The 27,324-nt window shown below is 42.9% G+C and overlaps 1 long non-coding RNA gene across 1 annotated transcript; it reads left to right on the top strand.

The window, feature by feature from the left end:
- Nucleotides 1-4,466: 4,466 nt before the first annotated feature.
- On the top strand, nt 4,467-19,061 carry LOC132658831 (uncharacterized). Its single transcript, XR_009598900.1, has 2 exons — nt 4,467-5,397; nt 12,946-19,061. It is a non-coding gene; the product is annotated as an uncharacterized LOC132658831 (long non-coding RNA).
- Nucleotides 19,062-27,324: the final 8,263 nt, after the last annotated feature.

The raw sequence follows: 27,324 nt of genomic DNA, 5'->3' as shown, positions 1-27,324 counted from the left end.
CCTTACTCTTCCTTCCCTCCCCTTCCTGACTTTCTCCCTCCCCAAAGAACAGGGAAGAGAAAAGGGGAAATAACAACTTTCAGTGGAAAAGCTTCACCGACACCACATTATGCACATGCGCAAGGTCAGCATCACCAGTGGTAAGTTCTTCGGGTACCATGTTACCATGTGCTACTACCTGATGTCTCAGAACCAGCAACCCCAGTCTCACCATGAGAAAACATCAGAGAAACTGAAATTGGGGGACATTCTAGAAAATACCCAACTAGTCCTCTTCAAAACCCTCAAGGTCATGAAAAGCAAAGAAAGATGAAAACTATCAGAAGAGACCAAACAATTGCATCATGGGATTCTGGTTGGCTCTTGGAGCAGAAAAAGGGCATTATGTGGGGAAGATGGTGAAATCCACATCAAGTATGCACCAGTGTTCATTTGACAAATGGCCCGTGGTTAACCCTAACTATGGAAGAAACTGGGTGAAAGTTTACAGGAACCATATGATCTTTACAACTTTTCTATAAATCTAAAATAATTCTGAAATAAAAAAGGGGGTTAAAATAAAAATAGGAATTAAGTACAGGTTTTTCTAAAGAAAGAATTTACAAAGCCTCCTTCCTTCCTTCAGAGTGCTGTAGAATCTGGCACTAGGACACCAGAATGACAAGGCCGAGGGCAGAGTTGAAGGACCCGACCTTTTTTTTATTAGGTGCCTGATGTGTGTAGTGCTGGGCAGTTTATACACATTACCTGCCTGTTTCTCCTAACAACCTGAAAAAAGCAGCATCCCCAATTATCTAAAGAGCAAATTGATTCAAACTAAGAAGAAACATGCCTAATGGCTGGGAGGTTGAATGGAAATGGTGAGGGGTGACTGCAAGTGGGAGCAGGGTTTCCTTTTGAGCTGAGGGAACTGTTTTGGAACTTGGAAGAGATGGTGATGAAGCAACACTGCAAATGTACTAAATGCCACTGCATTGTTCACTTGAAAATGGTTACTTTTATGTGAATTTCAGCTCTGTGAAAAAAGGTGCAATACTTAACTAAAAAGGTTGAGAAGCTGTGGTCTGGAGATGGTGAAAACACCTGGAGAGCGATGTGCAGAAATCACGTGGTATGTAGTAGCTCTCAATTTTCATTTATTGCCAAAGAACAGTCCCACAAATAAGAATTAGTATATGACTGAATACTACTAGTCCATAGAACAAACACGGTGTGAGAAACACCTTTTCATTGAATGAGGCCTCATTTGAACAAGGAGAACAATGTTGGGGTCTTATTTGGCTACGAGTGCCATAGAAGCCACCCATGTGGCTTCAGGAAATAGAAGAGGACCCAAGACCTGTTTGAAGAGAAGCTGTTTGGGGGCTCAGTCTATTCCTGGAATGGGTATATCAGACAGTATGTAAATGGCATGGCACACACTTCAGGTAGAGTAACCTACAGTGGCAAGAAGCAGAAATTTTGGCTGTGTATGGGACACAGAATGGAGATCAATCCATCAGAGTCCTAAGGTTCTCAGACCTGGTGGTATACAGGGATCGCTTGGATCCATTCCAGCCAGTTGAATCAGCATCACCAGCAGTGAGGCCCAGGCACTGCTGTTGGATTGAAAGCTCTCTCGGTGGTCCTGATGTGCAGCCAGGGTTGAGCCCTCTAGCCTAGATCAGCTGTTCCCAAATATGATGTCAGAACCTACTGATATTCAGTTTGCGGCGCGGTCTTATCCACTCTGTATCCAAGCTTAGCATGTGTAGGAATCACCTGGTGAGTTTGTTACAACCGATCTCTGGGTCCTGCCATCCAATTGTGATTTAGCAGTCTAGGGTGGGGCCCATGAACTTGCATTGGTACTAAGTTCCCAAGTGACGCTGGTGCTGAGTGGCAGTGATGTAAGCACGTCGATACACAATAAAGGCAAAGTCTGCAAACAGTTTGCTTTCTTCAAGGATATATAACAAAAGTAGATTCAAGTGGAAGGGGGACAGTGTGGTGGCTTAAGGGCAGCCACACCAGGGATCACAAGTATCCCACAGCTTTTCATCCTTCATAGCGTGTCCATCATGATGGTGAGGTCATGAAACCCTGGGCGAGAGTCAGGGGTTCATGAAGGTGAGTAATGAATGACCCAGGGAAGAAGGGTCTTCCATGCTAGACTACGGACTCTGTAAACAACTGCAAGTTCTTTACAAAGGCCTGAACTGAACAAAGCCATTTCTCAAGAAGATGTTTGCAGTATCCGTTTGAAGGCAATTACAGTAATGGGAATGAATGGGGCTTGCCTAGAGAAGTGGCAGTGGTACTGGAGACAGAAGATGGATGCGAGAGACGGGCATAAATGGCAACTCCATCCTTCCAAGTGCTCAGGTGACTTTCTCTTTGGCTTCTCCAACCAATCCAGTAGCAATTCTGTTGGCACTGCCTATTTGTCACATTGTCCCTGGGTTCTGGGTCCCGCCACCACCATCTCTCACCTGGGTTCACTCGGTGGCTTCCTAATCACCCTTCCCCTCCTACAATCTGTGCTTAACACACTTCCTACAGAGATGCCTCTAAAACGTAAGCTGGATCACAGCACTTCCCTGCTCCCATCTCATTTACAATAACAAAGCAAGTCTTCCCAGTGTACTCAAAGGCATGGCAAGATCTGGTCCCCGCTCATCTTTCTGAGGGCTTCCTTGGTAGCTCAGTTGGTAAAGAATCCACCTGCAATGTAGGAGACCCCAGTTCGATTCCAGGGTCAGGAAGATCTGCTGGAGAACAGATAAGCTACCCACTCCAATATTCTTGAGCTTCCCTTGTGGCTCAGCTGGTAAAGAAGCCGCCTGCAATGCATGAGACCTGGGTTCGATCCCTGGGTTGGGAAGATCCCCGGAGAAGGGAAAGGCTACCCACTGCAGTATTCTGGCCTCGAGAATTCCATGGACTGTATAGACCATGGGGTTGCAAAGAGTCAGACACAACTGAGTGACTTTCACTTCACTTCATCTTTCTGACTTGGGTTTGGTTTCCTTGCCCACCTTCTCACCTCCTAACCCTTTCTAGGACCTTGCAACTCAAACTGAGGTCTCTGGACCAGCAGCGTCAGCATCATGTGGGAACTTATTAGAAATGCAGAGTCTCAGGTCCTGTCCAGACCTACTGAATCAAAATCTGCATTATAACAAGAGCCCAGGGGTGTTCTACACATCACCATGGGAGGCAGGATCCAATACAGCCTGACACACTGCTGTCCACAGGATTCTGCTTTTGTCAGTCCTCTACCCAGATGGCTTACCCTGTAAGGATCAGTAAGTATCACAAGAGTCCTTCCCTCCCATTCATATGACACCCTCTCAATGTCCTATTTAAAGTTGCAACCAACTCCACCAGGAGGCACTTCGTAAGCCCTCCATGCTTTTTTTCCCTGCCCCCAAGCACTTAACACCACCTGAAAATTGTGGCCTCCAGGGAGTGGAATCAGGTGTGGCATGACAGGGGCTAGATCTCTGACTTTCCTGAGTCTGTCTTACAGAGTTCTTTGACTTTAAAACTCTGTGCATATATACCTTTTGTTTGTGTGTTGAGGTTAAAAATTGCCAGAGTCTGATTCCACATGTAAGGAGGCTGGGAGTCAGGGCTCCATCTCAGGAACAAGTAAAACCTGAGCAGACTGAAAAATCAACAACTCTTCTTGGGTCTTTAAGAGGGGAGGACACAGAGCAACTTCTGCCCGCAGGAATGGAGACAAGAGTGAATACATGACTCACAGCTACCATGGCAGAGGCTCGGAATAGAAACCTCATAGGAACAAGTGTTGGGTAGGAAAACACGAACTGTAACTGACAAATTGCCGGAAGCTCAGTGTGGAAAAGACTGAGGGTTAAGAACTCCAGTGGGTCCAATGATTAGAGGGCCCCCACACTACATGGTGGTATTTCTCTCCAGGAATTTGACCAGACTCCCGTGGTAAATACCGGAGAAAGATCCCCTTGGGTTTCCAGCAGGGGGGTAAAAAAAAGGAATCTTTTGGGGGGGAAGATAATTGCCTTACAGTGTTGTGTTAGTTTCTGCTGTACAACGAAGTGAATCAGCTGTATGTATACACACATCCCTTCCGTCTTGAACCTCCCACCCGCTCCATCCCATCCCTCTAGGTCACCACAGCCCACTGAGCTGAGCTCCCTGTGCTATTCAGCAGCTAGAAGGAACCATTTTGAAATAAGCCAGGGTCCTTTTTTTTTCTTTACGAGGCCTGCCCTGGGGAAAATTAGTTAACCAGAACCTAACATATGGGGATATTTTTATCAGGGCCTAACTGATCTGGGAATGGGAAATATCCAACTCCAGCCATCCTGTCCACCTAAGGGAGGGAAAAAAACTGAGAAGCATTTGTGAAGTTCACCATCCATTGACCTAGGGTCATGAAAAGGTCGAGACATAATTACCAGAGAATTCTTCCCCTCCCCCGACTCCTAACCACAGGACTGAAGGTCCACTTACGGCATTTCCTTTACCAGGTACATCATGTCCAACGATCAGGGAAAAATTACAAGGCACATCAAAAGGCAAAAAGCACAGTTTGAAGAGACAAAGCAACCATCACAACCAGACATAACAGGAACATTGGAATTACCAGCCCAGGAATTTAAAACAACTCTGATTCATATGCTAAGAGCTCTAATGGATAAAATAGAAAACATTTAAGAACAGCTGAGCAATGGAAGCAGAGAGATGGTAATGCTAAAAAGAAATGCTAGAGATCAAAAAACACTGGAACAGAAATGAAGAATGCTTTGATGGGCTTATTAGTAGACTGGACACAGCTGAGGAAAAACAACTCTGAGCAGGAGGAGAGATCAATAGAGTCCTCAAACACCAAAAAGCAAAGAGAAGACTGAAAAGAAACAAGAACATAATACGCAAGGTCTGTGGGACAACCGAAAAAGGTGTACATGCATGCTCAATCATGTCTGACTCTTCGTGATCCATGGACTGTAGCCCACCAGGCTTCTCTATCCATAGGTGTAACATACATGAAATTGGGAGAACTAAAACTTGGCATATCATCTTCAAATCACAGAAAATCAAAGATAAAATCCTGAAAGAAGCTAGAAGATGAAAACAGCTTTTCTATAGAGAAACAACGAATTACATCCAAATTCTCCAAATTCTCTGCAGACACCATGCAAACAAGAAGAGAGTGAAGTGAAATATTTAAAGGTTTGAGAGAAACAAACTTACAGTTCCGTACCCAGAGAAATACATTCTCAGGCAAACAAAAATTGAGTGAAAAACCCTCATTGCCGAGAGACCTGCCTTGCAAGAAATGTTAGAAGTTTTTTGGAGAGAAGGAAATACAGGTCAGAAACTCAGATCTACATGAAGAAGGGAAGAACATCAAAGAAGGAAAGAATGATGGTAAGACAAAAACTTTTTTATTTTTCCATTTGATAGTTGGGTTATTCTGATGCAATTTCATTGTTTAAGGAACTATGGTTATACTAATTGGTTCATTTTCATCCTGAAGAAAACTAAGAGCCTCTATGTAACAGCCTCTGTCTTGTGTGATTTTGTCAAATTCAAACATGACTGTTTGGCTGGTTAAAAAAAAAATAATATATATATATCTTGATAAGATTTTTTTTCTGGAGCATTTTTTCAGCCTTCAAGTCGTTTGGAAACATTTGCCTATTTGCATATTCTTCTGGGGACAGCCTTTCAGAACATTTATCCCACCTGTACTGAAAATCGCTTTTCTCCTTCAGAGTTGGACATGACTGAGCGACTGAACTGAACTATGTGTGTGCATTTGTATATGCTTACATATGCTCATTTATCAGTGAAATGAGTAAGAACAATGATACAAGGGATGAAAGAGAAGAATTAGGATTATTTTGTTATTATAAGGTCCTTACACTACCTGTAAAGTGGTATAGTGTTATTTTAAAGTGGATTTGGAGTAGTTGTAAAATATTGTAAACTCTAGGGAAACCACTAAAAAAAGTAAAACACGAAAAGCAGTATAGCTGATATGACATAGCAAACAAATTAGAATTGTAGAAAATGCTTCATTAAAATCACAAAAGTAAGAAAAAGAGAGTAGAAGGTAAAAATAGGAACAAAAACTTCAAGCAAAAGAGAGAAGCACAAATTACTCGTTTCAGTAATGGAAGAAGGCGCAACACTCTGCCCACAAATATGATAATCTAGATAAAATGGACCAATTCCTTGAAAGACACAATCTTCCAAAACTCTTATAAGAAAAAATAGGTGATCTGCATTGGCCTATGTCTCTTTGAAAATTGAATCAATAGTTAATAACCTTCCAAAACAGAAAGCACCACGCCCAGATGGGTTCACTGGTAAACTCTATCAAATATTTAAGGGAGAAATTACACCAAGTCTTTCAATCTCTTTCAGAGGATAGAAGCACAGGGAATACTGGCTTCCCTCATAGCTGAGTTGGTAAAGAATCCACCTGCAATGCAGGAGACCCTGATTCAGTTCCTGGGTTGGGAAGATCCGCTGGAGAAGGGATAGGCTATCCACTCCAGTGTTCTTGGGCTTCCCTTGTGGCTCTGCTGGTAAAGAATCCACCCGCAATGCAGGAGACCTGCAGGAGACCTAGGTTCGATCGCTGGGTTGGGAAGATCCCCTGGAGAAGGGCAAAGCTACCCACTGCAGTATTCTGGCCTGGAGAATTCCATGGACTGTACAGACTAAAGAGCCGGACACGACTGAGTGACTTTCACTTTCATCCTGTGATTAGGTCAGCATTATCCTAAGGCCCAAACCAAACAAAGACCCTACAAGAAAAGACAGATACAGACCAATGTCTCTCATGAACATAGATGCCAAAATCCTCAACAGAGAAGATATACAGATGGTGAATAAGCATATGAAAAGATGCTCCACGTCATATGTCATCAGAGAAATATGCACATCAGAGAAATGCAAATTAGAACAGTAATGAGATACCACTCCACATCTGTTAGAGAATGGCCACTGACAAGACCACCTGCTAATGAGGATGCAGAGCAACAGTCACCCTCATTCATTGCTACTGGGGATGCAAAATCATCCAGCCACTCTGAAAACCAGTTTGGCAGTTTCTAACAAAATTCAATATACTCTTACCATACAGTTCAGCAATACACTGATATTTACCCAAAGGAGTTGAAAACTTATGTCCACACACAAAAAAACTGCATGTAGTTGTTGGTAGTAGCTTTACTAATAATTGCCCCAAATTGGAAGCAACCAAGATGTCCTTCAGTAGGTGAATGGGTAAATAAACTTGGTACATCCAGGAAGTGGAATATCATTCAGCGCTAAAAAGGAAATCAACTGTCAAGCCATGAAAAGACGAGGAGGAAATTCAAATGCATATTACTAAGTGAAAGAAGGCAATCTGAAAAGGCACGTGCTGTGTAATTCCAACGATATGACATTTTGGAAAAGGCAAAACTATGGAGACAGTAGAAAGATCAGTGTTTGCTGCTGGAAGTGGTGGGGACGAGGGCTTGATAGAGCACAGAGGGGTTTTAGTGCAGTGAAAATACTCTGTGATATTTCAGTGACGGATAGCTGTTATTATACATTTGTCCAAACTCACAGAATGCACAACACCAAGAGTGAACCCTGAAGTAAACTGTGGACTTCAGATGATGGTATATGTCAATACAGATTTATCCTTTGTAACAAGGTGCCATACTACTGTGCACTGTTGATAATAGGGGAGGCTGTGCATGTGTGCTGGCCGGGGCTATGTGGGAAATCTCTGTACCTTCCTCTCACTTTTATTGCAGACCTAAAACTGCTCTAAAAAAGCTAAGTGCAAGGAAAGTGAAAGTCGCTGAGTCATGTCCAACTCTTTGAGACTCCATGGACTATACAGTTCATGGAATTCTCCAGGCCAGAATATGGGAGTGAGTAGCCTTTCCCTTCTCCAGAGGATTTTCCCAACCCAGGGATCAAACCCTGGTCTCTCACATTGCAGGTGGATTCTTTACCAGCTCAGCCACAAAGGAAGCCCCTAAAAAAGCTAAGTCTTTTGTAAAACTGCCAGAGAATGCACACCAAACTAAGGAGCCTTGGTTCCAGCAGAACCTGCAAAAGGGACAATTCCACCACTGTGATACTGCTCCAGCTATCATGAGCTCAGGCAGTGAGTGCCCTAGCAACAAGGAAGGAGAAACAGCCTGGAAGCTCAGTGAATATCAGTCTTCACGCTTACCAAGCTGAGATAAAGAGCTTTGCCGGCTGTGAGATGTCCATACCCATCGAACTGCACACATGGAAGAAAGGAGTGGCCACAGTTGTTTGAACGTCTGAAGGAACGTGTGCCTCCTCAGAGCTGTGTCCAGATATTTCCAACCTTCCTTCCAGCCAGCAGCAAGATGGCAAGGTCCCCAAGCCACGTGACTTGCTTTGGCCAATGAAATGCCAGCAGAAGCTTTTCAGCACCTGTGCACAGTGGTTCCTTTTTCCTGGGCGCCAGCGATGCCAATGCGTGGATGATGTGAGGCCTTGGACGGTGAGCCCCATCAGTCTGTGGGAGTGGGGATGTGGTGGTCAGCTTCCTGCTGTCCACTTGGTAGTGCAGTCCCACAAGAGACATGCAGTGTGAGCAATAAATAAACCTTTGCTCTTTAAAGCCATGCCACCTTTGAGTCATTTGCACAGCCCAAGCCCAACCTAACTTCTCCTGACTGGTGTGGGAAGAGACCACTGAAGAGGAGGAGATGAAGCTTTCAAAAAGTTCAACAGAATAAGGCCCAGTAAACAGAGCAGCGCCATCTCCTCTACCCAGAAATCGTAAGTCAAATTTACAGGATGCACACTCTTGGTGAAGAGCTGCAAGTAGCCCACCAATATGCCTTGTTTGGCCATGATAGCATTAGTTTAAGGGTTTCAACATGGAAGATGGGGTGTGAGTATGATTTATTTCCTTCTTAACCATAGTCTCCTGCTCCCTACTTACTCATGAACAGCAAACTCGCTTGACCTGGGTACATGCCTACCTAGCTCCTGAAGGCACTAGATCCCTGGTGGTCTAGGCATCAAACCCGTTGAGAGAGGGTAGAGTAGGCATGACCAGGTTCACCTTGTTGTTGTTCAGTTGTTAAGTAGTGTCCGACTCTTTGCGACCCCATGAACTGCAGCACACCAGGCTTCCCTGTCCTTCACTGTTGCCCAGATTTTGCTCAAACGCATGTCCATTGTGTTGATGATGCTATCCAACCATCTCATCTGTCACTGCCTCCTCCTCCTGCCTTCAATCTTTCCCCGCATCAGGGTCTTTTCCAATGAGTCAGCTCTTCACATCAGGTGGCCAAAGTATTGGAGCTTCAGCATCAATCCTTCCAGTGAATATTCAGGATTGATTTCCCCGAGGATTGACTGGTTTGATCTTGCTATCCAAGGGACTCTAAAGAAAGGGTGTTCTCCAGCACCACGGTTCAAAAGCAACAATTCTTTGGTACTCAGCCAGCTCTCATATCCATACATGACTACTGGAAAAACCGTAGCTTTGACTACATGGACCTTTGTCAGAAAAGAGATGTCTCTGCTTTTTAATATGCTGTCTAGGTTTGTCATAGCTTTTCTTCCAAGGAGCAAGCATCTTTTAATTTTGTGGCTGCGGTCACCATCTGCAGTGATTTGGAGCCCAAGAAAATAAAGTCTGTTACTTTCCACTTTTCCCCATCTATTTGCCATGCAGTGGCAAGTTCACCTAATAGATATGAAAACAGAGACTCTGAGAGGTCCGGAGGCTTCAGCGATGACACCACAGAGCTTGAGCCTGGAGCCTGGCGCCTCTGTGCAGGGCAGGCTGTGGATGCCTGAGCTGGAGACAGCTGGCTGCTGCTGTCTGCAGTCATCCCAGGAGGTTAATCCATTGATTGCATCCTCTATTGTCTCATCAGCCCACACACTGCCTGAGTTTATCACCAGGCAAATTCCCACTTGTTTTTAACAGGAAAATCATGCCATCCTGAAATGCCTTGAACCAAACTCTGCAGTCTCAACAAACAGCTTGCCTTCTAAATCCATAAGCTAAACACAAATCTCTTTGCATGGTTTCAGCCAAGCCATTACAGCTCTTTTTCTCTGTAAGGCTGAACTTGTGCATGATGAAGAGAGCCAAGCGGAGGAAACTAAGGAAATGACTACAGTGAAATATCTCCAAGACGTATTGTGCTATTAAGTGCAAAAAGCAAAGTGCAGAAGAGTATGTGTAGAATGGTCCCATTTGTATAAATAAGACAAAATATTTACATACATTCTATGTATTTCTATTTATAGATGCAAAAAAAAGTCCTTAATGATATGTATGAAATATTAGAGTTGTATCAGGAAAGCAGATAGGGGTCAGGAGTGGGAGGGGCAGGCAGTGTTCGTGCCCCAAAGTACTCAGGCCTCGCCAACTCCAACCACTGGTCTCTGTGATTTGGCCGGAAGGCTCCCTCTGGCTACAGAGCCCTCTGAGTCCACACTCTGGACGGCTGGAAGTGCTCAGGGATGAACACCCCTCAGTCAGTGACTGGTGGGAACTGGTGGAGAAATACATCAACTGCTTTACGTCTTGGGGCTTTGCAGGTGCCACAGTGGTAAAGAACCCAGCTGCCAACGCAGGAGCTGCAGGTCTGATCCCCTGGAGAAGGGAATGGCTACCCACTCCAGTATTCTTGCCTGGAACTTTCCTTGCACAGATGAGCCTGGTGGACTATAGTCCATGGAGTCACAAAGAGTTGGACACGACTGAGTGACTAAACACCCACGCACTTTACCTCTTGAGCGGGGTGATTGTGAGAAAATTGGTGTGTGTTCCACACTGGCTTTCCTGGTGTCTCAGATGGTAAAGAATCCACCTGCAATGCAGGAGACCTGGGTTCAGTTTTTGAGTCAGGAAGATCCCCTGGAGAAGGGCATGGCAACCCACTCCAGTATTCTTGCCTGGAGAATCCCCTGGACAGAGCAGCCTGGTGGGCTACACATGGGGTTGCAAAGAGTCAGAGACCACTGGGCAACTAACACTTTCACACTTTCACTGCGCTGACTCCCAGAGCAGGGACATGCTCTTTGCTGGCTGCCTTCTTTTCCTCTGTAACTTCCTACTTCCCTACTCTTCCAAATCAATGCCGAACCCTGTTTCAGTGCTGGTTTCTGAAGGAATGATGCTATCTAATAGAACTCTCTTGAATGGTGCATGTCCATTCAAGTGTTGGCCTTGTCCAGTCCAACAGCCATAAGCCATGTATGGCATCTAATTTTAAATTACTTAAACTTGAAAATGCAGCTCCTCGGTGACATGAGCCCTAGCTCAGGTGCTCCACGGCCACACGGACAGCACAGAATGGAACCCTTCCAGCATCACACGAGGTTCTCTTGAACAGTATTGGTTGGCAGTTGTTGTTGGAGGAAATGAGTGTAGATTTGTAACATGCATGGAAAAGCAAACAGATGTTTTCAAAGGGGGGGAAGATATGATTTCACCTCTGTGAGGCCGTTGATGTGTGGGGTCTTTTAGTGAGACCAGATTCTGACCCAAGCATTCTCCTGTCTACTGCCTAAACCTAAACCCTTTCCATTCTCAGCTAAGCGAAAGACTGCTGCCAGCCCATATGGCATCTTTGTGCTAATAAGACCAAAGCACCCCTCCTTCCTGGTGGGTGCAGGCCCATGCCAGGCATGCCAGACCTCAGCAGTGCCACTAAACAGGACAGTGAACAGGGCACTCTGGAGGGTCTTCATGACTCTTCTTTCTGCATTTCAAGCCTTCCCTTGGCAATAAGAACAGGTAGAATGGCAGGGCTTGCATATACAAATGGGCAGGAAGGCTGAAGGATAAAATAAATACCAAGAACAGCAACTTTTAAAAAGCAACACTAATAATACTACAAGTAAAAAATATGATCTTGGGACGTCCTTGGTGGTCTAGTGGTTAAGACTTTGTGCTTCCACTGCCAAGAGCCTGGGTTCAATCCCTGGTTGAGGAACTAAGATCCCACAAGCTGCATGGCATGGCCAAATAAGTAAATAAAAAGTTTAAAATATGATCTTCTTGTGCTACTATTAATTTTCAAATATTCTACTAAAGGAATTAATGGCTGTACTCACTGCTTTCATATATGCCTGGGTCATGTCCTGATTATGTAATCTTGCCCATTTAGTGACACATGTGGCTCTCTCTAGTCTGTGTAACTACTTAAGAGGATGAAGAAACTGATGACCACATACAGTATCTGACTGTTATATAATCCAGCTGTATGCAATGTCCAGAATAGGCAAGTCCATGGAGACAAAAAGTAGGCTGGTGTTTGCCAGGGATGGAGGAGATTGTGGGGAAAGGGAATGTTAGGAGTTTGGGTTTTTTTGGAGGGGTGATGAAAAAGTTCAAATATTATGGGCACTGGTTACACAACTCTGAATATACTAAAATCCATTAAATGGTATATTTTAGATGACTGAATCCTATAGTATGTGAATTATATCTCTATAAAGCTATTATAAAAATGCTAATAAATATAAAGAAGGTCTTATTTACAGTGAGAGGGAAACTTTACACTAAATCTCTATAACTCCAGTCTTTGAACATCTCAACGTTTTTTCTAAGTTTCTACCAAATATATTCAACAGCTTCCTGATCCTCTGTGTTAAGAGCATGTTCTTAGTAAGTAAGCTTTACCTCTCAAGCTGCTCTTAACTCTAATGGTTAAGAGTCTAACTGTTAAGAGTCTAACTGCTGGCACAAATTCAAGGGGTTCTCTAACCCAGTTCTGCCATCTTGCTGTTGGGCATCATAGCACTGGAGACAGTCCTTCCCATTTTGACCAGTTTCTTTCCATGCCCTTCCTGTGAAACAGACATGATTTATTAATCCTGTAGTGACTCAAATAATACTCTGGTTGTCTTAGCTTAAGCTGCACACGTCATCTTCCTGACCTAAATGTTCTCTTTCAGGAAAACCAGAAACTTCGGGAGACCTAAAAATGTCATCTCACTCAACTGGTGAATGCACAGGTTAGTATTCCCATGTATTGATGGATTTGACAGCTCCCTTTGCTGCCCTCAGAAGAAAGGTCCTTTATCCTTTTGGCCTGTATTGCTTGAGTGCTTACTGACTGCTGGGTACTGCAGATACAAAGCCAGCTTCTGCCCCTAAGGAGCTGCAGGCCATCCTGGGGACATACATGAGTGTGACGAGAATATATTCTCCCCTGTCACCCTCTCTACCCAGAAATTCATTAGCTCAGGAAAGGGATGAAGACCAGAAATAGAAAAAATGAGCCACCTTTGGACTTTTGAGTTCCAAAAGCCTCACACTCAGAAGGGCTAAATGGAACTCACGTGTGCAACTACCACTGATCTTGGAGAATGTGAAAGAAATTAAAGCAATGCTTTGTCACCCTCTCAGCCACTCCACCCCACTAGATAATTCCTGGGATGGAGGCACTTGTCAGAGGAGCAATTATATGTGCAGAGATCTGTTCTGGGTTTTACACTCCCTCCCCCTGAAGAGCTTGGAGCCAGAAAAGGACGGATAGAAGCTGTGGCAGATGCCATCTTTTAATATTGTCCAGATATTAGGTGGCAAGGTGCTGAGGTCCAAAGAATGAATCAGGATGGTTCTAAACCAGTCAAGGTAATCCTTCTCTTTGCCAGTCAGTGGTTTCAGGGGTGCCCTGTGACCCGGCTGTGCCCAATGAATTATTCAGCAACAGAGTCTAGAGAGGTTTTGCCTCCTCAAGAGAAAGCAGAGGACTACTCCTTCCTGCTTTGGATGCAGGCATGGGAGAATGTGATAGTGCCGCAGCAAATGTCTGATGATGAGAAGAGGGAAGCCAAGAAATCTAGCCTGTCTACTTCCAGCCTTCTCTTCACATGAGATGATTCAATCCATAATTTAGCCCCTTGACATGCAGCCAAAAGCTTTCTAATCAATACCGATGCCATGCAGGGATCTTGGAGGAGGTGTGTGTCTTGCCTCCAGGGTAGGACCCTGTGGCAGGAACAAGACCCCAGAGAAAATACAGCCCCCTGGTCTCTGTCTCCGGGGTCTCAGGCAGCCAGGTATAGACCTGGGGAACAGGCTGTTCCCATATATCTGAGGAGGCAGAAGTGGACAGAAGCGTCTCAGGGAGTTCCGCAGAAGTTCCCATGGACAATCCTTCTTTTTTAAAAAAACTGTTAAAAAATCACTACATTGAACAAATGTGTGTACATTTCAACAGAGCCTAGTGAATACTTTGTTGTGGGTTGGCACTGGTTCTAAGAACGAGCATTTGGGAGCAACACATGAAGGACACATTTCATTTATCAATTCCTGGCCCATTATGGCAGAGACTGCCAGATGTGCCCCAATATCCAATGTCCTTTCTTCCAAAGTAATAGAAACCCTGATTTTTAGCTGTAGGCATGGAAGGACTACATTTCCCATCATCCCTTGTAGTTGGGTGTGGCCATGTGACTCTGTCCTAGCTAATAAAGTCCCATGGTTGCTGACATGTATCTTCTTTAAAAGATAGCTGGCACATGCCATTGTGCAGTTTTCTTCTTCATCCCTTCACTCTCCTGCTGCCCAGAATTCTGATGTGATGGTTGGTGTGCTGAACTTCATCTTAGACCATGCGTGCTAAGTTGCTTCAGTCATGTCCAACTCTTTGCAGCTCTATGGACCATAGCCCACCAGGCTCCTCTGTCCATGGGATTCTCCAGGCAAGAATACTGGAGTGAGTTGCCATGCCCTCCTCCAGGGGACCTTCCCGACCCAGGGGTTGAACTCGCATCTCTTATGTCTCCTGCATTGGCAGGCGGGTTCTTTACCACTATTGCCACCTGGGAAGCCCCAAGTGGAAGGTTACACCCTGGGGTTTGGGGAGCAGTGAGATGAAAAGAGTCTAGCTCCTTGAGGACTTTGAGAAACATAACAGCCACACCAGCTCTGGATCATCCTGTCCTGACTTTACGTAAGAAAAGTTCATTTCTATCTCTTTGAGCTCTTATGATTTAGAGTCTTTGCTATCTACAGTGAGAGAGACCTAATCCTTTCTGATACACGTACCCCACAACCATACAATGAGAAGCCCCATGTCTGGACAATCAGAATCAGGGCTGTTCAAGATGGAGAGCAGCTATGGTAACTTCCTCCCCTCATCTGCTCACATCCTCTGCCCACCTTAAGCACGGTTCTAATAACTTACTTTGTCTGACTTTTCTATTTCCTTACACATAGTTACTTTTCTTTCTATTTTCTGTTACGACCATTTCGTGAGATGCCTCAAGCTGTTTTCTTTTTTTCTAAGTACAGTAGAAATAGAAGTAGTTACCAAATAGAAACAGCACAAGTAGCAGAGAATCTCATTATAACCATGCAAGAAGTGGAAAGCAAAGGCGTATAAAAATCAGGTTTCTAAAAAGAAACCAGAAAAGGCATTACTGTTCTCTCGTCTGTGCTTCCTTCTGCTTTCCCTGGGGTAAATGGCACTCCCTGTGCAAGTCTCTTTTGATGGTGAACACGCACATCTGTTATTTCTGTTTTTGAATATGAGATGTCTCTTTGGGTCACAAAAGGCCATTGTTTCCCAAGTGATGAAAAGAAGAATATTAATCCACCATGACTGTTTTCCAGCATATAGACCTTTCTGTCATCTTTCCAGCCAACAGTTTTGTGTACTAATTAGAAAAACAGATTTCTGATACACCATTCTATATTCTGTGCTTAATCTTGTTTCATATAAGGAAAAACAAACAGCTGCGCAAACTTAGCCACAAAGACACCCAAGACACCCATTCCACAAATTGGGGCATTGTTTGAGTCTTTCACAGTGATTTGTTAGGTTGTGTTAAGAACCTAAGGAAGTAAGTCAGTTCACAGAAATAATAATCAGCTGTGGTATTTAAGTGTCTGATCAATTGCAACCCTCTTTCCACCCAAGTTCAGAACCAGTTGAGACATAAATTTAAGAGTCCAACTGACGTAGATGGAAATATCAACTGATGAGAAGATTGAAGCCTTAAATTCAGGGGTAAACGGACTTCCCAGTACATTCCCACTGACTTGAACTCTGGGCTCCTCTCTTTCTGGGGCAGCACCCACCCCATGATCTCCTCTCATAGTAGAAAACAGACCTACTCTCTAGACCTTCTATGGGCAAGCCAATCTGAAAGAGAAATAACTCAGGAAACCCTGAGCCAATCATGTTCCTCTTTTTCTTCCAAATGCACCGCATGGATGTGCCACTCCTCCTTCTCCGGGGAGAGGTGATGAGAGAGGCGGGGGCATGGAGAGAAGCTGGACCTGCCCACATGTCCTTGTACACCCTGCAGCAGGCCCTGCTCCTGCTCCGCCTCTAGCCATCAGGATTTACCACCGCTCAAGGCTGACTTCCCACTGCCCGTATTGCTATCTTTTTGCCCAAGGGATTTCTCCAAAGCCAGGGAAGCAGCAGCCCATGGTGAATGACTGATAGAAGCTGATTACCCTTGCTCCCTTGCCCATCACATAGATAACTGAGGTACTCGTTCTGTGCCGCTTCACAGAACTTTCTGGTGGGATTAAACCCCAATCATCCACAATGATAGCTGGCTGACTCAATAACATACTCTGTTTTTTAAATTGAACTATAGGTGATTAACAATATTGTGTTCATTTCAGGTGGACAGCAAAGTGATTCCTACATACTTGTGTGTGTGTGTGTGTGTGTCCGTGTGTGTGTGTAGAGAGAGAGAGAGAGATGTAGAACAGGGAATTATTTCCCTGTGCTTTACAATAAATTCTTGTTTATCTGTATTAGATACAGTGGTATCTCTTAATCCCACACTCCTAATTTATCCCTCCCCACCCTTTCCCCTTTGGTAACCATAAATTAGTTTTCTATGAGTCTGTTTCTGTTCTATAAATAATTTCATTTGTATTATTTTTTAGATTCCACATATAAATGGTATCATATGTTTGTCTTTATTGGTCTGAATTACTTCTCTTAGTCTAATAATATCTGGGTACATCCATGTTGCTGAAAATGTCAGTATTTCATTTTTTATTATGGCTGAGTAATATTCCATTATGTATGTATATAAGCATTGATATATGCTTCTTTATCCATTAATCTGTTGATGGACACTTGGGTTGCATCCATGTCTTGGCTATTGTAAATAGTGCTGCTATGAACATTGGGGTGTATGTATCTTTTCAAATTGGAGTTTTTGTCTTTTCTGGATATATGCCCAGGAGTGGGATTGCTGGATCCTATGGTAGCAGTATTTTTAGTTTTTTAAGGAACCTCCATAATGTTTACCATATTGGCTATACCAGCTTATATTCCTACCAACAGTGTGCAAGGGTTCCTGTTTATCTACACCCTCTCCAACATTTCTTATCTGTAGATTTTTTGATGATGACCATTCTGACTGGTGTGAGGTGATACCTCTTTATAGTTGTGATTTGCATTTTTCTAATAATTAGTGATGTGAGGCATCTTTACATGTGTCTATTGACCGACCATCTATATGTCTTCTTTGAAGAAATGTCTATTAGGTCTTCTACCCATTTTTCAAAGAATTTTTTTATATTGAGTTGTATGGGATGTGTGTACATTTTGAAAATTAAGCCCTTGTTGGTTGCATAATTTGCAAATATTTTCTCCTAATCCATAGGTTGTCTTTTCATTTTCTTTATGGTTTTCTTTGCTGTGTAAAAACTTATAAGTTTGATTATATCCCATTTGTTTATTTTTGCTTTTTGCCTTAGGAGTCTGATCTAAGAAAACATTACTACAATTTATCTCAGAGAATGTTTTGCCTATGTTCGTTTCTAGGAGTTTTATGGGGTCATGTCTTATATTTAAGTGTGCAAGCCAGTTTGAGTTTAGTTTTGTATATGGTGAGAGGGTGTCTTCTAGCTTCATTGATTTACCTATGGCTGTCCAGCTTTCCCCATACCACTTGCTGAAGAGATTCTCTTCCCAATTATATAGTCTTGCCTCCTTTGTTAAAGTTTAACATAATAGAGAACCTAGAAATGAACCCACACGACTCCTGTATTCTGTTCCATGCAGCACATGCACACTGTAAGAAATGAAGACCAGAAAGGGGCTAGAAAATGAGCAAGTTTTCCCACTACCCAGAAGTAACATTATGGATCTTTCCAGAAAGATTTTTATACATATATAATAATATGTAAGGATATCCATTCTATCACAGATGGATACGCTATACTATCATATCACTACACATGTGTTTGCTTTTATTATATCTCATATCACATAATCACATATAAGGTCCCAAGCCATTTCTTAGAAGGCTAGTTGTTGTTCAGTTACTCAGTTGTGTCCAACTCTGTGACCCCATGGACTACAGCATGCCAGGCTTCCTTGTCCTTCACCGTCTCCCGGCGCTTGCTTAAACTCAGGTCCATTGGGTCGGTGATGCCATCCAACCATCTCTAAATGGCTATGGACTATTCCATTGTATGGCTGAAGAGTATTTAATTAGTGTTTTCTTATTATTGGGCAATCAGATTTTTGTTTTTTAATGCCAACAGTGCTACAATGAATATCCTTGAATAGTCATCTTTTTTTTTTTCTTGTCTCTATAGTACAAATTCCTATATGTGAAAGTGCTGAGTCCAAGAGTATGTTCAGCTTTAATTTTCGCAGAAATTGCCAGAATGCTCTACAAAGACAAGTTCACTTGAAATTACCCTCCCCAACAGTGGGTGAGAGTGCTGGTTTCTCTTCCTTGCCAGCAGCAACTATTAACAAATTGTTGGATCTTTGCCCATCTGATATTGTAAAAATATATTTTCTTGACATTTGAATTTGCATTTTTAAAGTTATAAATGAAAGTAATCATTTTGTCAGTATTTATTGGCCATTGGGATTTCTTGCTCTGAGAACTGCTGATTCATGTCCTGTCTCATTTTTCTGTTAGCTTCTTTATCTTTTCTCATTGATTTATAAGAGCTTTTTGTAACTTAGGAAATTACTCATAAGTCATATAATGTGCAAATTTTTCACTAGCGTGTATTGTCTTTTTACTCTGTTTATGGCAATTTTTCCTGCAGGGACTTTGTTATTTTTAGTGAAATATATTGATCCTTATTAATATATTTCATTATTAATTATACTATCTATTACATATAATATATTATATTACCTATCTTCTTAATTTTGTGTTCTGCGTGGAAAGGCTGTCCCCATGATTAAAAATTAATTCCCCCAAACTTTAGTGTTGGATTTTTTGTGATTTATTTTTTACATGTATATCTTTGGTCCATATGAGATATAACAGACAGATTTCATCTTATTTTCTCCAAGTGATCAGAAGGTACTTCAAAACCATTTTTTTGAGTAGTCTATCTCTTTTTTCTTGTTTTGATTGCATATGTGACTTTAATTATATTTTAAATTTTCATATGAATTTAGGTGTATTTCTGAACTCTGTTCTATTTTGCTCAATCTATTTTTCATCCAGAAACCAGACTGTTTTAATTATTGTTGCTTTATAATATGTAAATATTATATAATATAATATAATCTTTGGTAAAGCTCATAAACTTTTACTCATTAATCATCCCCCCACCAGAGTTCTAGCCGCTCTCACATGTTTATTTAAACTAATGAATGTTGAATGAGTCTTTACTATGTGTCAGGTTGTGGGCTAAGCACTAGGGATGCAGTAGTGAGTAGAACAGGGAAAATCTCTGCCCACATGGTACTTCCATTCTAGCTGTGTGAGAGACCAATTCTATTAGTCATTACAAACAGGGTCAAAGGCTGGTGAATGAGATGGAGAAAGGCAAAACAACCAAGTAAGATAGGAAGTGGGGAGAGTGTAAAACCAGGTGGTCCGAGATAAGTAGGAGTAACATATACAAAGGCCCTGAAGTTGGAGGCCAGTATGCCTGGAACAAAATGAATGAGAGAATGAGAGGAGATGAGGCCAGAGGAGTAACAGGGAATGCTCAAGGAGGGCCTTGAGGGCAAATGAAAAGATTTGGGCTGTTTCTCTGAGCTAGGTGGGGGGCCGTCGGGGCAGATAGAGCAAAGTGGCATCATGAACTGCCTTCAAGTTCCAAAAATTGATTCTCTAGGTATTTTGGTTGGGCTCATTTTGAAATATTACATTAATTCATGACAATGTCTTTATAACCTGCATCCTCATATCCAAAAATAATATATGCGTCAATATTATATATGCATAGAGTGACAAATTGATGTGCTTCTGGGAATGTATTCTACAGATATAATTGCATACACAAAAGTGGCTATGTACAAGCATTGTTTCCAATGGCAAAAGACTGGAAACAGTGCGCACATTCATCTGTCTACCAGTATGGGACTGGCTAAGCACATTTTGATGCACATACACAATGGAATAATATGCTACTCAGAAAGGAATAGGAGAATTTTTCTGTACTGATTCAGAATGATCACCTAGATATATTGAGAATAATAGCAAGGTATGGAGTGATGTGCACAGTATGACACCATTTGGGTAAAGGGGGAAGTATATATTTTGTATGAATTTACTTTGCTAGTGTAAAATATCTTTACAAGAATACATAACAAACTGCTAGCAGTAGTTGTCACTAGGGAGGGCAGTAAATCATTTGGAGACAGGTATACAAATGAAATTTTTCTCTGTATCCCACTTTCTGTCTTTGGACTATTGAGCCACGTGAATATACTATTCTATTCAAAAAAACAACTGTAAATTTTACTGAAACAATATATCTTTGTGTTAGGGCCATTTTGGTAATGTATTTGACATTGACAAACAGTTAGTAGGGACTGAAATCATATACAGTGATCTGTATGATGAACATACATGTCCAGTTGTAAAATATACAAATAGACAAATGTTAGGTCAGATACACAGTGTAATCATTTCTCTTCCCCCCTCCCCAAGTGTTTTGGAAGAAGAATAAAGCACAAAAGGTAATTTGCACATTATTGCAGTACAGGTGAGCTAGAGAGTCCAATCTCCTGACCTGCCAATTACAGATTAAGGCCTGTGTTGAATCAGTGGGCTGTGTAGTGTGTTAAAAGATGATGTGTCCTTTTATGTTTAAAAAAAAGTATTTATTTATTTATTTGGCTGTGCTGGATCATAGTTGTGGCATGTGGAATCTTAGTTGCGCCATATGGGATCTAGCTCCCTGACCAGGGATTGAACCTGAGACCCCTGCATTGGGAGCACAGAGTCTTAGCCACCGGACCACCAGGGAAGTCCCTGATTTTTTTTTTTTTTTAAAGACAAACTAATATCTAGTGAGAGCGATCAGGAGTGTGGGGTAGATATCTGAGATGAGAATAGAGTGTACAGTTCTGAATTGGGTAGTTAGGAAGGCTCACTGAGAAGGTAACATTTAGGGCAAGATGTGAAGATGGGGAGGCAACTGGTGTCTGAGAGAAGAGCCTTCCAGGCAAAGAGAACAGCTAGTGCAAAGGCCCTGAGGCATGAGTTTTCCTGGCCTATTGAAAGTTCAGTGAGAGGGGGCCAGTGTGGCTGGAGTAGAGAGAGAGAGGGAGCGTGGGTGGTGCAGAGGCGGTGGCAGCTGCCACAGGGCTTGGTGAGCTCTGCTAAAGACGGTGCCTTCAGGAGATGGGAAACCACTGGAGGGTATAGAGTCAAGGAGTGAAATTTGCTCTTCGATTTTAAGAGCATCCCTCTTGCCTGCTGGGTGGAGAACAGGCTGTAGAGAATCAAGAGCAGAAGCAGGAAGGCCAGGGCCAGAATGATTCTGTTACTTCTCATTTCACTCCCAGAAGCACTCTTAGAGCTGATATTCAAACTAGCTATTGGTGAAGAACTAACATTCAGCACAGAAACAGAGTTTGTAAAAGCTCATTTCTTTTACAAAGTCTGTAAAAGCTCAATTCTTATATGTAATATAAGAATTACAAACACTCACTGCAGAATAGTTGAGAAAAACAGAAAAATCTATAAGGGAGAGAAAATTTGCCAATGCTACCTCTTAGGTACAACTCCTATTGACATTTCGGGATGTTTCCCTCTCAACTTCGTGGTTTTATGTAGTTAGTTGATAATATGCACGTGCACTGGTATTCCACCTGATCTCTTAACCTAATATAAGAAGCATTTTAACCGCTAGAAGAATTATGTATTCTAATGAAAGAATAGTATTCTATTTTATGGCCATCTAAAATTGAACTCAACCAGTCCAGTAAATAATGCATCAATGAAGATTTTTATGCAGAGATTTTTATCTGCATTTTAGATTTGCTTTCCTTAAGACAGATTCAAGAGGCAGAACTAACAAGTCAAACAGAATGTGTTTTAGGTTTTTGATACTCATTTTCAAACTGTTCTTCAAAAGGGTTATGCCTATATAAATTCCCATAGGTTTACTAAAGCCATAAAAAAAAAAACCTTTAAGAAGAAAATCCTTCATTAGCATCGACCTCTTAAAGAAAAATAAGTTTTAAAATGAGAAAGTGTCAGAATTTCACACATCATATGCATAGCAGAGAGGGTGAAAAATCAGATTCTGAGGATGAAAGAATCATTAGTTTTCAGACCAAAGCTGCAGTTAAATTATGATCCAGCTTGAGGAGTACATATGAAACCAAATGCGTGTGGGGTGTGCTTTATAGGCAGAGAAGTAGTCATCACTAAATATATGTGGTTGCTAAGAGACTAAACCGGGGACTAGGAATTAAATTTAACACATTCTCCTCAAATTGAGTTATTCCAGGACAAGCCTTCTCTTCTTTCTAAATGGTATGACATGGAGATATTTGTGACAAATTGGTATTCAGCCAGAAGGAAAGAAATATGTAGAGATGAGATAGGGAGTCGGAAGTACTTCCTTACTCCAGATCCACCACTTGACCCTTTCAAGTGGGAATACTATGGCCTATCTTGTCTACCTCACAAAGCTTTTATGCTAATAAATGGCAAAGTGACATACAACCATAGGGTGTTATTACCATGTTGAAGTCTCAGGCACTCTGCGTTGGAAACATATATAATGAGATGCTTTAATTCCTCTTGGTGGATTTGTCTTATATTCCATTATAGCAAATTCGATGATCTCCTTTTGGGGGAAATTCATTCAAAATGGAAGTATAGTAGTTCAGGTCATCATTCTGAGCTCCCAATGAAACTGAAATTTCCTGAAGGGCAAGGATTGTGTCTCATTCACTCTTGTGAATAAGTGCCCCAAACCCTGTGTGAGGAGGAAACAGGATTATACATTCCTATCTGAGCTCGGTCTTAAAGGTATTAATAATACATGAGAGATGAGGGCAAGATGGAGCCCACGGAGCACTTTCTTTCCTGCCTCTGACTCTACCCCACCTCCATCTCACTGTTCGTTCTTCCCCCTCAGCTGCCAGACAAGCTATTGCTCAGCCCTCAAGTCTCAGGAAGGTCATCCTTTCTAGTACTTTCTCTGATGCCATCATTTAATCCCAATTGTTCATTAGCACCCAGGACACTTCGTTACGACACTGTCTCATTGGATGCCAATATGCCCTTCTCCTGCACTTCCTGGCCAGGCTTCTTGGGCTTTCCCTGCCAACTTATCTCCTGTGGATCTACTGAAGCACCCAGGACAGGCTCAACACAAGATCTTTGAATAGTGAAAAGGATGAGTTTTCAAGGGCCCATGTCACAAAAGGAAGCGAATAGAAATGAAGAGAGAAATAAAGCCATTGTGTACTTTGACTCCAGAAGCACAGTGATAAACTGATCTCTCTACACAGATACATGACTATATACCATCTACTTAAATGCATTCATGCATACATAGGACCGGTATTCTCTTGGTAACACAAAAATGTTGAGAAGAGCAAGAAGTTGAGGTTGTTGAGCCTGTCACTGATCATGCCGAGGCTTTAGAGCAGGGAGTCTTCCCTGGTGGCTCAGACAGTAAAGAATCCACCTGCAATGCAGAAGACCTGGGTTCGATCCCTGGGTCAGGAAGATTCCATGGAGAAGGGCATGGTTACCCACTCCAGTATTCTTGCCTGGAGAATTCCATGGACAGAGGAGCCTGGAGGGCTACAGTCCAGGGTTGCAAAGAATCAGACATGACTGAGCAACTAACACACACACACATGCATGCGTGAGCGCATGCACACACACAGAGAGAAGAGCAGGGGCCTTTTCCATCTGGTCTGCCGAAATCCTCTACCAGAAATCGAAGTCAGTGGTTTTCAGTTGTCTGGTGATTCTGTAGCAGTGGGAAATCTAATAAATACTGCTGTCTGTGAAAACCAGCCTCAGAGATTCAGATTTCATTCCTCTGTGGTGGGACTTGGGCATCTGTACATTTTAAAAAGCTCCCTGGGGGATTCTAATGTGCAGCCAGGCTGAGAACTGCTGCTCTGAAGTGTCTCGGGTTGAGATGACGGATCTGACTAATTAAACCTCAAGGCTGAGCACACTGGGCTTCCTGGACATCTGCACAGAGTCTCTTGCTCTCTCCCACGCTCTCACTCTCGTTCCCTTGCTCTCTCGCTCTTTCTTCTATGCATCCAATCAATTGCTTTGGAGTGACTCTGCTGCTTTGCAGCCCGTCTGGTAAGAACTCAGATCCCAATGGTTCACATCGAAGCATCCTGGAATCTTTAAACCCAGGCCATCGTGGGGTAAATCAGGGACTGTGAAAGAAGGACACAAGCCACTGGGTTCCCTTTCCTACTTCAGCTTGTGCTATACAAGTGTTCTCATTAATGGGAGGGGACAGAAGAAACCTAGAGAAGACATTCCCTTACTGGGATTTGCCAAACCTTCATACAGTTTCACTCTCAGAATCAGGTATGGACCTGGTACAATACCATCTGACGCCCAGATGCTGCAGAGCCAGTAAGCATCCTCAGCTGCTCCGAACCAGGCAGTTCCTGCTTTTTTATTACAAGTCCCAGGAGCCTAAGGAGCCATGACTCTTGGACTGAGGTGTCTCAGTATTAGTGAGACAAAAGCACTCTCTACATAAGATCGTCCTTGCATGGGGTGAGTCAGTTGAGGTACTTCTTCAAAAGTCAACCTCTGTAAGTTCCCAGACAGCTGAGTTCCTATTTCTCAACCCTCACTGCCTCTCACAGAGGGATGGTCATCCAGCTGGTGCTCAGTGAGTACAGAAGACATGCCCTCCAGCTCCTCGATATTTCAACAAACCACTGAAATCCCATGATTGCCTGATTAGCAGCATCAGAAATGGTTACTCTAGAGACACACAAGCCCTGAGGTTTCTTCCACAGGCCTGCTTAGAGCTGTAAGATATGAAGCACCAGGGACAGGACTGAAATAATATGGATGCCTCCCTGGTGCCATGTTGTTCTACTGGGGCATCTTGGTGATCCAGGAGGTCACAGAAGACCTTGAGCTGCTGGCCCCCAGCATCCCCACACCGATCATCTCCCTGACAACCAGCAGGGACCACCTGACTCATGCATATTTGTTTGAAAGGTCTGAGCCCGACAATTTTCCCAGAGTTGCATTATCTTGGGAGCTGATTCAACTGGTACTCCACTCGACTTTGATTGCCACAATCAGGGCCTCAGCCATCATGAGGATGAAAAGAAGTAAAAAGCTGGTCACATCAAGATACTTTTCAGAAAATATCAAATAGAAAAATTCTGCCCTGCCTTTTATCTCCGTGTCTTGGGTCCATTTCCTTCCCCCACCCCGTATCGTTGTGACATCGCATAACCGAGATTTTTATGCTAAGGAAAAAAAGTTCTATGAGAATGCTCTTTCCACTCTCTGAAAATGGAAGAAGCTAATCAGAAGGCTTTTTGCTGGAAGGAAGCCCTATTTCTGTTTTCACTGGAAGATTCTCAAAGCAATTTCTCAAGGCCATGATGTTCCTTTCCCCAACTTGCCCTACCTAAAATCAAGGAACTCTCACATAGATACATTTTGTGTAATTCCATGAAGTAGACACATTTGATGGAATCTTTTCCCATAGCATCATTTCTTGCTAATTTTGAGTTGTGCCATTGCCCTGCCAGATAACACAGATAACATGACTGTTAATAACATTGGCCAGCCAGGACTCAGAGGTCCGTGGGCCAGGACTGAACCACAAGAGTGCCAGTGGAGGAGGCTCTTGACATCCACGCTCATTTCTGAATTTGATATCGTACTGGCATTATGGCTCCCAAATTCTGTTTTTGAGTTGATTTTGTTTTTCATCGTCTGCCAGAAATGAAGCCAGCATTTTTGCAGGTTAGGAGGCTGTAGAGTTTTAGGAAACTGCCCTGATGAGTTTTAGGAAAACTGTCAGAGCAGTGCATTGGTTTCCTTCTGTCTGATACTGAATTTAATTCCAACATTTTAGACTACTGAATCTGCCTAGATTAAATAGCGTGTGCGCATGCTAAGTCGCTTCAGTTGTGTCCGACTCTCTGCAACCCCATGGAGCTCACCAGGCTCCTCTGTCCATGTGATTCTCCTGGCAAGAATACTGGAGTGGGTTGCCATTTCCTTCTCCAGCGGATCTTCCCAACCCAGGGATCGAACCTACATCTCCTGCATTGGCAAACAGATTCTTTACCATTGAGCTACCAGGAATTTGCAGATATTGCTAATTGTGATAATAATATTTCTTCATTATGAACTAGGCACTCATATGCACAAAAATCCACCATCTACAGTTCTAAGTAGATACAAAATTTCCAGACCTCACTTGGCCAAATTTTACAAAATGAAAAAGAAAAGACAAAAGTAAAGATGAAAAAGAATCAAACAAATAATTCGGGTCTTTTTCCCATTTGCTAGTGTCTGAGTTCTGTGAGTGTCACTTTTCTTCTCATCATTAAGTGGGAAGGATAGAAGATTTAAAAAAAAAAAAGAAAAGAAAAGACACAAATGGAAAGCAGAGGCGCAGGAAGGGAAGAGGCAGAAAGGAAGAGCCAAGTAGTGAGGCGACAGAAGCAGCGCCCCCGGGCCTGCTGTTCCCCTTGTTCGCCAGCAGCCCTGCCAAATGTGGCAACGTGCAACCATATGAGATGCTGTAAACTGACCCAGCAGCATTGCCCATCATCCGGGCCATAATGTAACTCCCTCGAACAAACACAAACGCCCTTCTTTGTATATAAGGAACAACAGCCTCAGGCCTTAGGAACCTTCTGGGAGATGGGGAGACAAGTGTTAACAGAGAAGCAATCGGAGGAAGCAAAGAGTTAAGTGCAGTTGTGTGGAAGGCCAGGATGCTGTGCGGGCGGGAGGGTTAGGGGGAGAGTTAGAGCCAGGCGATGTGTGTGGGCTGATGGGGGTCTGGAGAGAATGCCAGAGAGTGGTGGGACTTGATCAGCCTTGAGGGTTGGGCGGCAGGGATGTGTGCAGACAGGGAAGAAGGGCAAACGC

This window comes from Ovis aries, chromosome X (genome assembly GCF_016772045.2).
Source record: "Ovis aries strain OAR_USU_Benz2616 breed Rambouillet chromosome X, ARS-UI_Ramb_v3.0, whole genome shotgun sequence".
Lineage (NCBI taxonomy): Eukaryota > Metazoa > Chordata > Mammalia > Artiodactyla > Bovidae > Ovis > Ovis aries.
Note: the sequence above shows the minus strand (reverse complement) of the source record. Positions and strands in the feature narration are given on the sequence as shown.